This window comes from Talpa occidentalis, unplaced genomic scaffold, assembly GCF_014898055.3.
Source record: "Talpa occidentalis isolate TD23 unplaced genomic scaffold, MPIMG_talOcc4v2.1 talOcc4.16, whole genome shotgun sequence".
NCBI classification, from domain to species: domain Eukaryota; kingdom Metazoa; phylum Chordata; class Mammalia; order Eulipotyphla; family Talpidae; genus Talpa; species Talpa occidentalis.
Window position 1 is genome coordinate 78,981,925 of NW_023601653.1, and position 8,840 is coordinate 78,990,764.

The following is an 8,840-nucleotide window of genomic DNA, read 5'->3' on the forward strand; positions in this document are numbered from 1 at the left end:
GTTTCATAAAAGCGAGATTGTACCCACTGTTTTGTAATCTCCCCTTTACGCATAAAACATATAATGGGAATTTCTCTGTCAATAAATATTCATCTGCCAAGAATCTAATACTGTTATATTTAAGGACTGAATAGTAGTCTCTAAGTGGATATAGCATAATTTGTTTAACCAGTTTCCTAGTTTGGGGATATTTACATTGCTTTTAGCTTTCTGCCATCATAAAATGAACTGCAAAAGACATCCCTATGACCATTTTATTTATTTATTTTTAGTTTATTCTCTCTAGCCATTTCATTTATTTATTTATTTATTTATTTATTTATTTATTTATTTATTTATTTATTTATTTATTTATTTATTTATACAAGCACTGGGTACAGTCAGAGGCATGGGAGAGTGAGAGAATTCACCAGAGCCAGAGCGGAGAGTCGAACAGGCAGACTGACGAAGTACACTGCTGAGGGGAGCAGCGGGCGGCAGGAGAGGTCTGCATGTCATGTGGGACCCTCGCCCGGTGGCCGGGAAGCAAACCGGCACTGCAGAGGCTGCAGGCAGCTTCGCAACCCAGCGCTCGACCGGGGAGGCCCTCTCTGGCCATTTTAAAAGAAACTTTGCTTTGTCAAGATTCCTGAGGGTAGCAAACTTAACTTGCTAAACTCTATAGAACTGACCTGCCTCACACAGAGCCATTCTAGGCACTTGGGATGACTGCGGCCCTCCCCTCCCCCTCCCCAGTAAGCACAGGACCCAGTAGACTCAGTTCTCATCTCACTCCCAACCCCTCAGCCCTCAACTTCTGGGCTCCCACATTTCTTACTCTGACCTTACTTAGAACATAAATCAGAATCAATAAATGCATTTAGAAGATGGAATCTTTATCCTAATATTTGTAAAACGCTTTGCAGTTTTTCAGCTATTTTGTATGAAGTTACCACTCTTTGAGGGTACTATGTGGGTACTGTGCTTCAAATGTGAAACACATTTCGCCTAAGCTTCCCAATTCAGGAAGGCAGCAGTGGCCCTACATTAGAACAAGAAAATAGGTTTTAGAGCTAGGCCGACTGGCAGAATGGGAAGTCAGACCAGACTTGGGTTTGAACAGGTTTATCAGTCATGTCACAAGCTGTCAGCCCGCCCCACAGACGTGTTTCAAAAAGGAAAACCGAGTTGGTAAGGCTGGAGGAGGAGAAACGCACCTCGAGGGACAAGTTGCCAGCGACACCTAGTAGAGCAAAAGAGAGAGGGTGCAGCGGGCGGGATTGTGAGGCCGCCCTCCTATCTCGCCCGCTGCTCCCCTCGGCAGTGTATTTCAGTCAATCCGCCTGTTCTGCTCCCCACTCTGTCTCTGGTGAATCCTCTTACCCTCCCCGCAAACCTCTGGCCTCCACCTAGTTCTGTGTCAGGGTGCCCCTCTCAGAGGCTGACCTCGCAGGCTAGGTGAGATCATCTTCTCCTATGTGCTCCAGGTCCTGGAAGACTCGGCCCCTCTGCTGTCAGAGGGGAACTTCCATATGGAGGCCTTACTGAGGTAACAGGAGCCTGTGTGCCTGGTTTTGCACACATCCCAAGAGGCACAATAGGGGACATGATGCAGAAGCTCTCAGGGCATCTGAGTGGTGCCAGGAACAAAGAAGACATGCAGTGACAGAGCTCAGAGGTCCAAGGTCAGGTGCCCATCTCCGCAGAGCCCCTGCAGAGGCCTGGAAGGTCTAAAGAAGAAATTAGGTCTTCTGCTGCTGCTGGGGCATCCAAGATGAGGCAGCCGGCACTGAGGAGGCGCTACCACCAGGACCGCAGGTTTCCTGGAGGGCGTCCCTATCTGTTCAGGGGAGCAGGCTCCATGGATGCTGGCCCTAGCTTTGGGGGCCTTGGAAGGAGAGGTGAAGGAGGAGGGGCTGCCAGCCTGAGATGGCTCCAACCCGGCCCTGCCTCAGCACCTCAGAGGCCCCCAAAAGGATGCGCTGAAGTCCTTCATCTCGCAGAAGTATAGGATGGTGGGGAGCACAAGGGATCAGAAGATTCCCGGACCATGGAAGCGGTAGCTATATCCCTACATACGGTTTCCATGTCATGGTTATTGCAAATAATGCTGTAAGGAACATGGGGGTGCAGATATCTTTTCAACTCGGTGCTTTTGCTTTCTTCAAATAAATATTCAGAAATGGAACTGCTGAATCATACGGTAGTTCTATTTTTAATTTTCTGAAGAACCTCCACACTTTTCCATAGTGGCTACACCAAATAAATCCCAACCAACAGTGCACAATGGTTCCATTTTTCTCCACATCCCACACTGGTCATTTCTTGCCTATTTGATAATAGATAGCCATTCTAACAGGTATGAGGTTTGGATTTGCATTGTCCTGATGATGAGTGATGGTGCACATCTTTTCATCTACCTCTTGGCCATTTTATTTTTGTTGTTGTTTGCTTTTTAAGATTTATTTATTTATGCATACAAGAGCTGGGGTGCAGGCCAGAGATGTGGGGGGTGAGAGCATTCACCAGAGTAGGGAACAGAACAGGCAGATTGACTGAAATACACTGCTGAGAGGAGCAGCAGGAGACAGGAGAGGTCTGCCGCACCATGTGGGTTGCTCCCTGGCTGGCCGGGGATCGAACTCATGCTGCTAAGGCTGTGGATTGCTTCATAGTGCGGTGCTTTAAGCCCTTGTGCCACCAGGGAGGCCCTGTTTGTTTTTTAAAGATTTTTTTATTTATGCATACAAGAAGTGGGGTACAGGTCAGAGGTGCAGGGGGTGAGAAGATTCACCAGAGACAGAGTGGAGAACAGAACAGGCAGACTGACTGAAGAACACTGCTGAGGGGAGCAGTGGGTGAGACAGGAGAGGTCTGCTGCACCATGTGGGTAGCTCCCTGGCTGGGGATTGAACTCATGCTGCAGTGGCTGGTGCTAGCTTGATAGCGCTGTTTTTAACCCCTGCACCACCAGGGAGGCCCCCCCCCTTGGACACTTTGTCTTCTTTAGAAAAACATCTGTTCAGATCCTATGCCCATTTTTCAAACAGGTTTTTTTTTTTTTTTAACTACTAAAGTGTATGAGCTATGTATTTTGGATATTAACCCCTTATCAGATATATGACTTGCAAATCTCTCCCATTCAGTAGGTTGCCTTTTCATTCTGTTGATGGATATGATTATTGGCTAAAGAATTGCTATGAATCAATCATTTATTTCTTGGTTAATTAGTGTGGCTATTGAAAGAACAATGCTTGCCCTACATAACTGTATTAGTCAGCTCTCCTGAAAAACAGAATATGATACATAAAACATACATAAAAGAAGATTTATTATCAGAATTGGTTCCTGCAGTTACAGAGGCCAGGAAGTCCCACAATCTGTTATCTACACACTGGCGAACCAGGAAAGCCAGTGCTATCATTCAGTCTGAGTCCAAAGGTTTGAGATGAGGGGCCCAATCCTGTAACTCCTGGTCTGAATTCAAAAGTCCAAGAATCAGGAACCACTATTGTCAGAGGACTGGAGAAAATGGATGTCTCAGCCTAAGCAGAGAGAGTGAATTCGTCCTTCCTCCAACTTTTGTTCTATTCAGGACCTAATCAGATTGGATAATGTCCTCTCCCACTAATGAGGGCAATCTTCTTTACGCAGTGCGCTGATTCAAAGGCTAATCTCAAACACACAGAAACCACCAATTATCTGAGCATCTCTTAGCCAAGTGGACACATAAAATAAATCATCACAATTACAAAATTGAATAGTACAAAAGATATACAATGAAAAGTCAGTCTTCCTCCTATCCCTGATGCCCAGTCCCATATCTCACTCCAGATACAACCCTTATTTACACTTTTTTAAATAATAGGTTTGTTTTTTTTTAATGTATAGGTACATATAATTGTAATCCCATTTTACAGATGAGGACACTGAGGCCGAGAGTGGTTAAGTGGCTGCATGAGGTCACACACTCATTGAGCTAAACGAACTGATACTAGATCTTTCTCTTGACACCACGCTGCCAGCCTGACACCATCCTGAGCCCTCATGTGTGAACTGAGTGTGCATCCTGGACTGAGGGCCATGGGAGAGGAAGGGCTGCACATGGAACTTGCTGACGGCAGTCCCCAGTACTCAGCCACTGGGCGCCTCAGCAAAAGGCCGGGGACCTGGCCCAGATTAAGCTCCTGTGCAGAGCTGGGCAAATCTCCTGACTTCCCCACCTGTCCTTACTCACTGGGCTATGTTGGGATTCAAATAAACTAAGTAGAAAGGTGTTTGGAAAGTAAAAATGTTAAGGAAGTACCAGATGTTGATAGGGTTACTTTGTACTTTAATTTGTGTTCGCATGTATCTTTCCTAGAAGGGTGTTGCTTACTCACCGGTTCTTTCCAAGAGGGTTGACTCCCATTTCTCTGAGTCCCCAACCCAGTGCAGATAAGGAGCCTGTCAAAGGGGCTGCTGCATGGGCACCTAGAGAGTTCAGTGCCAAAGCTCATATCCAGGTAGTGCCACTTCCTTCAAGGAGCAATGCAAGAACCCCAACCAGCTGGAGTGTAGAACAGCTGAGTCAAGAAATTCAATCACGGGGACCAGGCTATTCCCCAAAAAAGTACCACTTGTCTCTTGCCCTCACCTATATTCTGTGACTACAAAGACAGTACTGTGTCCATTTAACCATCACTGCATAACAAAACACCCCAAAGCTTAAAGGCTTACAACAATAACCATTTATTAGTTCATAATTCTTCCCTGCCTTGGCGAGTTCTTCCGCTGGTCTCACCTGAAGTTGTTCGGGTGGCTGCAGTCACCTGGTGCAGGATGGCCCAAGATAGCCTCACTCGCACACAAGGCAGGAGCTGGGACTGTCAGCTCTCCAGCTGAACAGCCTGGATTTCTCAACCTGGTAACGGCAGGTCCCAAGTGCTGTAAGCACTCTGGAAATCTACTCTCCAGAAGTCACACATTGTCACTTCTGACATATTCATTGGCCAAAGCAAGTCACAAGGCAATTCTACATATAAGGACTAGGAAAGAAGAGTCTACCTCTTGAGGAAGGAGCTGTAAAAAATTTTGATCATGTTTTTCAATAATCCACTATGCAATGATTCCCATCGATCAACCATCCTGCACTTACCGAATGCCTAATATGCACTAGATACTGTGTTGAAGTATGAAGAAACCCCAAGACACAGTGTGTGCAAGAAAAATCGTCGAAGACTGAAATGAACAAAAAATCACTGGGTGCCTGCCAGGGGTGCTGGGCTTCGTCTGGGTGGGTCCTTTGGTGATATTTGATTCTATGGGAGTCTATGTCTTTGATTTTTTTAATTCATAAAAAGTTTAAAGACTCAATAGGGATTTAACATCGTATTTCCAGATATGCCCAAAAACCAGCATAGCTCGCATCAACCGCTGTTCCGTATGAAAAGATAGTCCATGTGTTCCGTGAAACCTGCTCACTAGACTCATTTACAGCTCTGCAAGTTGGAAAACCTGGCAGTCATGCAAGTGATTTTTGTTCACAGAAATGCAAATCAGCTTTGTGGAGTGAAATAAACTGAGTTTCTGTCCACTAGAAAAGATAATTCCAAATATTACAGCCCAGGCCTTGCAGGCTATTCACCATTTGACGCATTCCTGGTTGCCTTGAACGTGTGCTCTTCACTTCGCCTTTCAGCTGGTTTTAACAAAGTGCAGACACCCTCCTCAGTTAAACACAACCTTGGCTGCACGTTCACTCTATGTGTATGTGAGAGTCATTATTTTACCTACTTGAAAATTATCCTATAACACAGTTTTCTCATCTGTGAAATGGCAATAATAATTGTACTTCTCCATAGGGCTGCTGGCTGGATGAAATTAGATAAAATCATTAGACATATTATCATGGTTCCAAGTTCAAAATAAATGCTTATAAGCATTAGCTGTTTTATTGCTGTGATTATGATTATTCAAAGGACTTAGAATTTAAGTAGAAATCTACAGAAAAAGGCAATCAAGTGTTGAAGTGCTCCATTAGGCTCTAAACTGTGTGGCAGAGGTTATTAACTCTGGTATTCAAGCAGGCTATGATGAATCCAGAGTCATCCAGGAAGGTTTCCTAGAGGAGGAGTCATCTTAGGTGCTCCTTGAAGGATGGGCAGGACTTGGATAAGGACGGAGAAAGAAGAGGAAACCATCACAGGCAAGGCAAGGTCACGGTGGGAAAGAGAGTAACTCACCTGGTGATGAGTTCATCCTGAGCTCCTTTCCCCTGTTGCACTTGCCTTTGATGTGTCTATGAAGAGTATTTCACTATTTATTTTTCATTTATCCACAAACAAGAAAAATCATAATCAGGTGAATTATTCTCTTTTCAACACCTGCAAGGGCACACAATTAAAGCATAAATTTGTAAACTCCAAGGGACAGGGCCGTTAGTTGTTTCTCAAAAGCATTTAAGCATTAAAGAGTCTGAACTGGTAAGTGAGGATAAAAAGAGGGTAGCTTACACATGCTACTGTGAAGCCTGGCCTAAGGAGCGACCCCAGATTGTGCTCCTGTGTGGGTCCAGGGGTGGGTTCGGATCTCAAACACTGTATGGCAAATCTCTAGTCAAAGTCCACACCAGTCCCGCCTTTGACTAACAATCTCCAACACTCTGGCGTCCTTGGTGGTAGAGATTGGATTTGGGCCAGAATAGTCCACCCACACCCCTCAAACAGAAATCTTCATCATTTTCAGGGTACAAGGTTTTGGAGAGAGGAAAAAACAAACATGTATAAAAAAGCACTCTGATGTTTATAATCTAATCAGAAGGATGAAATAGACCAAGTCTGTAACTAAATGTGAAACTAGACCAAAAACATTGTCTTGGGACAATGTCTTGAAGTAGTTAGGGCTTCTCCTGCAAAGGACTTAATACAACTGAAAAGGAACGGATTACTCTAAGTGACGAGAACAGTGGGTAACAGTAGAAAAACCCAGCTTCAGTCCTCCCTGGTGGTGCAAGTGCAACAGGGAAACTCCCCCTTTCCTGGGGACCACCCTGTTGCAATCAGCAATATGAAGCAATCTGCAGCCACTGCAGCACGAGTTCAATCCCTGGCCAGGGAGCTGACCCACATAGGGTGCAGCAGACCTCTCCTGTCTCACCCGCTGCTCCCCTCAGCAGCGTCACTTGTGACACCTGGCAATAGACAGATCAATCATCGAGTCTACTTCCAAAATATATCTCTGTAAGTCCCTTTCCATTTCTATACTCTTGTCCAAATCACCATCCTCTCTCATCAGGATTACAGCAGCCGGGGCTGATTTAGCCAGCAGGTAAGCAGGTATGGTTCCTGGGTCCTGCTATTCTTTTAGAGGCCACAAAGCATTTTAATCTATTTTAAAATTATAAGAAAACATTTAGATCAAACAAAATGCTTTAAGGTATAATAGTATGTTCACCTCTGTACCAGCACAGTCATAAAACTTTTGATACCGTTTTTAGAGAGAAATGGGTCTATGAAGGCATAATGCCTAGAAAAATTATAACTGGGCCCTGACAATAACCACCTGTTAACTGGTCTTTCTCATCCTTTAGCAGATTAGTATAATCCATCCTCTACTCAGTAACCTAAGTAATTTTGGTGGTTTTTTTAAAATTTAGTTTTAATGCTATTTTCTTTTTACATCATTGATCATTTTTAAACAATATTTGTTTCCTCCCTCCCTCAGGTTTAGTCCCTATAGAATTTCCTTCCCCAATACACCCATGCACCATCACCACAATTTTGGTTTTTATTAAAGTGTGTCTTTATACATTAAAGTGCACAAATCTTAAATGTACTATCTGAATGTTTACACACAGACTCATGGAACCACCACCCACGACAAGAGATACAGAACAACCCTTTTCAAAATTTCATTTTCAGATCATGACATTCCCTTGCATAAAATCATTCCACGCTTTTCCAGGCAAATTGGAGTAAAATCCAAACTCCTAAATGTGGCTTCAAGCCTCACATGACCCAACCCCTACCTCTCTCAAACTCACCTTGTATTCACCCCTGTCCCCCACCATAGTCTAGCTACTAGTCTTTAAATTCCTCAGTACGCAGATATTCCTGCCTTGCAGCTTTTTATGTAGACGTTCTTCTGCTGTCTTCCACAGCTCATAAAGAAGTTCATAGAACGAGCTGTCTGCAATTCGAATCTGTTTAAATGCCACTTCCTTAATCTTCCCAAACCAGGCAATCAAAAAGTTGCACCTAACTACCCTTTATCAAATCACCTTAATTACCTGCGAAGTCTTTATCGTTTCTAGTACTGTGTGTATTTACAGCTTACTGTCTTTCCCTCACTTGACTATAACCTCTTTTGGGACAATTCTGTTGTACCCGAAAATGCCAAACCGGTGCCTCCATGAAAACCCTATAAAACCTAACATTGGCTAAATACCATGACAAAAAGCACCATTGGCCAGAGGAACAGGCTAGCACGTAGGGCCATAAGGGCCTGATTTTCACTGAACCGAGTCAAAAACATTAAAAATTCGATGAGGTAACAAAACCCCTGGCAAATAAATGCTCAGTAGGTTACTTTCTCATGCGTTCGAAACAGCCCCAATAAAAGCCAGCCTGCCGCAGGCGAGCGGGCTTGCTCCGCCCGAACAAAACGCGATTTAAACACCAGCTCCGAATCTTGGCTTCAGAAAGCGCATTGTGGCCCGCCGTTCGGGTTCCAGCACCCCGCGTTCGGTGCCACAGACGTGGAACCGCGGGCGCGCCCCGCCCCTTCCGCTCAGCCCCGGGCCGGAAGTCCAGGGACCCGGCGCCCCCGCCCCGGGCCCAGGCGGGCCCCGCGTCCGCGCGTAGCTCTACGTAAAGCGTGTG

The 8,840-nt window shown here is 45.0% G+C and overlaps 1 long non-coding RNA gene and 1 pseudogene across 1 annotated transcript; one reads left to right on the forward strand and one right to left on the reverse strand.

Moving 5' to 3' along the window:
* The first annotated feature begins 1,113 nt into the window (after positions 1 to 1,113).
* On the forward strand, positions 1,114 to 2,052 carry LOC119247075 (CUE domain-containing protein 2-like; annotated as a pseudogene).
* Positions 2,053 to 4,596: 2,544 nt separating this feature from the next.
* LOC129146038 (uncharacterized) lies at positions 4,597 to 8,722 on the reverse strand. Its single transcript, XR_008552351.1, has 3 exons — positions 8,003 to 8,722; positions 6,204 to 6,344; positions 4,597 to 4,882 (listed from the first exon to the last, which is right to left on the reverse strand). It is a non-coding gene; the product is annotated as an uncharacterized LOC129146038 (long non-coding RNA).
* Between the last annotated feature and the right edge of the window lie 118 nt (positions 8,723 to 8,840).